This window comes from Cryptomeria japonica, chromosome 8, assembly GCF_030272615.1.
Source record: "Cryptomeria japonica chromosome 8, Sugi_1.0, whole genome shotgun sequence".
NCBI lineage: Eukaryota > Viridiplantae > Streptophyta > Pinopsida > Cupressales > Cupressaceae > Cryptomeria > Cryptomeria japonica.
In genome coordinates, this window is record NC_081412.1 from 713,754,540 (window position 1) to 713,760,895 (window position 6,356).

At 34.2% G+C, this 6,356-nt stretch overlaps 1 protein-coding gene across 1 annotated transcript in view; it reads right to left on the minus strand.

The window, feature by feature from the left end:
• LOC131071266 (uncharacterized) overlaps positions 1 to 2,941 on the minus strand; it is a 265,220-nt gene extending 262,279 nt beyond the window's left edge. The window contains exon 1 of the mRNA XM_058007035.1: positions 2,778 to 2,941. The gene's annotated coding sequence lies outside the window, so the exon portion shown is untranslated. The remainder of the gene's footprint in view (positions 1 to 2,777) is intronic.
• Between the last annotated feature and the right edge of the window lie 3,415 nt (positions 2,942 to 6,356).

The following is a 6,356-nucleotide window of genomic DNA, read 5'->3' on the forward strand; positions in this document are numbered from 1 at the left end:
TAGTGCACATGCATTATGAACAGTGTCAAATGGGTTAATAAAGCCTTTGAAGCTTGAGCTCATCCTTGCTGTCCACATGGAAAGCAAGAAAACCATGCATACCACAAACTAAGAAAGCAGCGCCATAGAAACCCTTAACTGCCACCAAAAAGTGCAACCCACACAACTTCCATTAAGTGAAAGGCATGAGCCAAAGAAAAGTCACCGAGACACAAACAAGTGATTCAAACCCACCACATCCATGTAGACACCACTAAGGAAAGCAGACCATCGTGTAAACACTTGAGCCTGCCACTGCCATTAGGTGACACTTAAGGGGCCATAATTTGTCTCTGAGTCCATGAAGTTGCCACAAAGAAATATAAACCCACAACCAATAGAGATGGGGCCTGCATGCCTACATTGCCAAATACCACATGGCAGCATATGGCTAGGTTGCACACCAAAAAGGAAAGCCACACTATCACTAGGGCACACATGGACTAATAGAAACACACCATGCCATAGGGAAGTCCACAAGGAAGTGCAGTGCATAGCACACAATGGAATGTCGGGTTGAGATGAGATCGTCCATTGGAAAGGTTTTGTATGCTGCAATAGTACAATGATGCATGGTGAGGGACAGGGGATGAGTTTGGAGTAAGCAAATGTAACTGAGGATGGGACCAAGAAGGGAGCCAGCCAATGAATGAGGCATATTAGCTAAACCTTGGATACCACCTATCCTGATTAGCCGCTGGGCTTAGGCTTACATGCTGACCAGCTAGAGAGGTAAAACAAAGCAGCAATGAAATGAAAGACATGCTTCAAGTTATGAGATGTGCAGACTTAGTAGGTCAAACTCATTTTATAACATAAAGTGTGACGAATTTTGGCAGGTTAGCATAAACAAATAAAAGAGCAATTGAATTTTAGCTCATAGGCAAGGTATAGGTACCTAGGGTTTAAGCATGTGCACACAACCCACCATGAAAGTGCAACCAAGCTTGGACCAGGAGACAACCAAGGCATCAAAGACTCAAGCAAAGACATGAATCACACAGAAGCCTCCCACTGAGGTATCCAACACCAACCCGAAGGTGACAAGGGCCACTCAATGATACTATTGGATTGGCCAGCAACAAATCCCATGGCACGGGTTGCATCAGAGGTACAAAGGGACAAGGATATGACAAAATACACAAAAACATAAAGACATATATCAGTAACAAACAATCCAATGACGCTATTGAATTGACCAGAACCAAAGCCCATGGCACTAGTTGCATCAAAGGTACACATTGACCAGACTATGACAAAATAATAAACAACATAAAGACATCTCAATAACAAAACCCAGACCCACACTTGAAACCCTGGCCAGACAAACAAGAAACCCTAACTGACATATCTCTTATTAGTTCTAAATAATGGGTTTGCAGAGCCTAAGGCAAGAAAAATTTATAAAATATAGAGGGTTGCCAACAGATCAGTCAATAGAAATTCATTGAAATATAGGTAATGACAAGCTAGCAAGCATTCCCACGGTTGGAAGAGATACCCACTTGCTGGAGCAAGAAATTTTCCACATTGCCTTATATATGTTGTTCATATCTGTAACCCATTGAAATTCGATTATTTCACAGAACTTGTGGTAATTCAACACTCACCTATCAGTCTAGGCCTGAAGTTAATAACAATTGCATTTGGGGGTTGAGTGGTCAATTACTCAATTTGCAGAAATTTAAGACATCTAATTTATCAAAATTCAACAAAACCTTCAATCCAAATTGGATCCTGATGTGTATTGTTTCTGTGTTGTAAAGACTAAGACATTTGTATGACCCTTAGAGCATCAAATTCCATGTAATGTAGTTCTCCCTAAGCTTGTGATTGGCTAAGACAGTGGTGTACAGGCATTTAGAACATTGTACAGAGGTCTGCAAATAAGTTGGGTGCAAATACGGAATTTACACAAAAGATGAAACTCAATGCACGGTTTGGAATATAAACAGGTTGTGAAGCCATCTCTTGGACGTCTGGAAGCATCATTGTCAAGCTTTGAACATGACTTGATTAAAATTTAGACGACATCTCTCTGGGGATTGAGAAATCTTCTGAGAGTTTGTCTGTTTCATAGCATACAGGTAGGACAAGACATCACAGAATATGTAGAAAAAGGGAGATTGTTGTATAGTTGGATGTCATTACTTGTGAGCTTATAGCCTTGCATTTATTATTGATAGTGGATTAAGACACAAACCCATTTACACGCATTGGGTATGTCCAGGGTAAACCTACTCACTGTTGTGTGGTGGCTGAATATGTTTCTTTTCCATGTATACATGTTCATTTGTCAATTCTTCATGTGATTAAAGCAATATAGCAGCCCTCAAAAATAAATCTTCCAGGGCATAATGCTACTTACGCATAAATCAGTTGTACGACTAAGGAAGATTCATATAAATGAATAAGACATCGGTATACTGAGATAATTATGGATCAAAATTCTGAATCAATCTTCTTTATTATACTCTGTAGCGGCTAATTTACCCTAATATGCCGTCAGGCTGTGACAAATGGTCCTGACAATCTTTAAACATGCAATGCCATATTCGTGTAGCCAATTTAACCATTAATCAGAATTGTGTAAAAGCTCGTAACCAGTAGAAAGCTTAAAAATAACTAACACAAAGCTACAAGAATGCAGTTCGAGTGATAAAAGCATTAGCACATCAATGGCAATTCCCCGGTCTGAAATCCACAAAAACAATATGATAAAGCTGTGGATAATATACCACATCCAATTCGCTGGGTAGGTTCACACAACGGAGAAGTTTCAGACCTCGCAATCCAGCAAGTAACCTCTTTCAATTCTCCCTGGGAGGAAAGTAAAATAATATGCCTTATAGGTATACGTCACATCTCGTGAACTTTGGAGTTCAATATTTACTAATCAAAATATTCAAAGAATAAAATAAAACTAAACTCATAACTTTATAGAAATAAAGAAATAGGTTTCTCAATATACTTAAAACTTCAAATTATTTATTAAAAAAAATACCAATCTCAAATAGAATTTTTAAAGGAATTTTTTTAACGAAAAATCAAATCAAATTCATATGTATGTCTACAACTAGCATAGATATTTTAAATTAATCTATCTAAAAGTGGCACCTATATATAAATTGATATATAGGTGCCTTCAAATAGATATCTATCAACATTTTTTAGATAAATGTATTTAAGATATTTATGTTGATAGGATGTAAAGTATTATTTTATTATCTTTTTTATTTGAATAAAATATTATTATTCTTTACAAATCATGAAGTTTGTCATATTCATTCAAATGTACCATAAGAATTGAGACATTTCATATTTTAAACCTAAAATTTAATCGCATTGTTAAGTAACTAAATGTTAATAGAAGAGTTATCTTCAATAATGAATACATTACATAAAATTATTATGTTTCCAAAGATTTTAGTCTTTCTTCATTTGTTTTTCTTTCAACGAGTTGTTTCCTTATCTTCATTTTTTCATAACTATCATATGAAAATGGTGGTGAGATTCAATTTCCATCCAAGGACTTAACACGTGATATAACAACAAATGTTAATCGTGTCCTTTCTCTTGGTCCTATATCAATTGTTACCTTGGAAAGAATCAATCCTTGTGATTTGTAAATTGTTAGTGGCCAAGTTAATCGTAAGGGCAATTGACTTGTGTGCCCCCTTTGTAATAATGAAATTGCAATTAAATTTGGACATGTATCTTCAAATAGAATTCTAGAGTAATTATTAAATTCAACCATGACATATGTTGGTGGATCTAAAGGGGCACTTCCGCTTTTGTATCTGATATTCTAAATGTATTCCAAAGCTCCATTCACAAGACCTGCTTCTATCCATAATTATATGTTAACATGATCCTTGCATCCTTAACAATTTATAATTCAACATCAAATTCATTAGTTTGACCTCCTATTGAATTAGTACTACCTTGTTTACTTGCAATTCTATGGGCTATTGATCTTCAATATATTTTTTGGGGTTATGCTTATGTATATTATCATTTGTTGCAAATAGATTAATATTATAATCAAACTCCTCCTTAATTGTTAAATGTAATGAAACATTTGTTCTTATAATCAATAATTTCCAGTCATCTATAGTCAAATGTGCATCTCTAATATATGTGAGTAATTGGTGAAACCTTTGTTCGTCTTTACTCTCACCTTTAGATTGCCTTTATCCAAAGTAACAACTATCCTAAACTCTTCTCATAATAATGTTGCATGTACATTATCATCATAAGGCAGTTTGTCACCAACACGAGGTAGTTGTCCCAAATCACCTACCAAAATGATTGATCCTCCTCCACAAACTCATGTTTGATTTTTCAAAAAAGCTTGGTGTAGTCTTGAATCAATTTTGTGTAACAAATTTTGTCCATTAAAACTCATTTCCTCAATCAATATGCATTTAGTATATTGGCATTCTTCTTGAAACCTTATGAGCCTTGTGACTTCTAATTCAACAAAATTTGTAAGAGGAATTCTTAGAGTTGAATGAATTGTCGATGTGCCAATGTTAAAAGTTGCAACTCTAGTCGGTGCTAGTAATAACTTGAGGCAACATTCTGGAGTTGATGCATCATAAAGAGCTTGACGAATTGCATGAAATAGATATGTTTTACTTGTTCCAACTATTCCTTGAATTATCATGCATAGTTGCTTAACATATCCATCTTGTCTATAACGTGACATAATAATACCAAGTATTTTTTTCACCTAGCACCTAAGATTCCTTATAATAAACTTGAAATCATATCATCAAGTATTAGTAAGTCATTCTCTTTCATAGTGTTGATAAAACTTATTGCTTTACTTGTGTAATCCTCTCCTTAATATTTTGTACTCCGTGGAGTTTGTCTATCAATATCTCTTATACCCAACATATCTATTTCTGTTATATCCATACTCTGTTTGCAATGTAATCTTGATATGATCTCCCACTCATGTTCAATTGTATTCTGATATTTTGGTAAATCATTCACATTTTTAGAATCATTATGAGTTTTAGTTTCATGTGAAATACTCCTATGTTCCAAATGTCATGAATTATAAATGAGTGACTCTTAGTTTGATATAAAATGTAATATCATCAAGTCCAATATCTCTTTGTATATTATGAAATAACTCTTGCAATAATAACTCTTACCAACAAAAATCAACCCATTTTTTCGATTGATGTGTAGGTGCAATGGTAAATCTTGGAAACACTCTCACAATAACTATCACAGACTTTTCTTCCAATTTGTTATCTCTTGTTCGCTTGGAATTATAAGTGACACTATCCATTATATATCCTTCAATTAAATGTTTTAGTCAATCTTCATCATCATTTTTTATCGTTGGCTTGAGTACCTATCATGAAACATTTAATGTAACAAATACTCTACTATTTTCTACTAATCGCAACTCCAATAACATATGACATGTTTCGTGTACTCCAATGTCTCTTTCAATGAAGGATTTTGTTAGATGTCTCATGTATGCCCTTGAAGCTACTTCATCTAAGTTTAGAATATTTGCAAGTCACATTAACATTTGATGATATGTTTCCAAACATTTTATATCTTTTGTTGCATACTTTGTAATATAATTACAGCATGTCTTGAAAGAATAAGTTGATAATCTACATTTGTTGTCCATAACTGAAGTATGTCACCAATATGTGTATTTACTTGATCATTATTTCTAGCAAGTTCATATATTTTATCTCCTATTGTTGGGTCTTCAAATAATTTTGATCTATCTAAATGCAATGACCATGGTGCATTGTACCCACAAAGTAAATTGTGATTCCACCCCTATTGTGACTCTAATAACCTAGTTTCATGTTTTATTTGCACATTCATGTTTTAGTGTGATCTATGTGAGTGTTCATATTTTTAAGGTGTACCTACAGTGCTTCCATAGAAACGATGTTGTAACATTGATCAGGATTTGCATAGTGAGTTATTAGATAGTAAGATGCTTAAGTATGGAGTAGTTGTGCCAAAGTATGCTATATTGATATTGTGTTACTCTTCCTCATTCCTAGCCTATGTGATATGGTGTTAAGTGTCTGTAATTATTTTATTTTCTATTAAATAGAACAAAATACATATCAACAGTTTGCTGCCAGATTACAGTAGCTAGATAAGATCAGGATCCAAATATATCATACTACAAAAAAATTACATGTTGGGGCGCATGTAATACATGATATCCTCCAGTATAGACTAAGATACCACTGTGTATTACAATTTTTTGTCAAAAAAACAAAAAGATATGTTGTCTCATCTCATTCCGGTATTTGTGTCCTCAC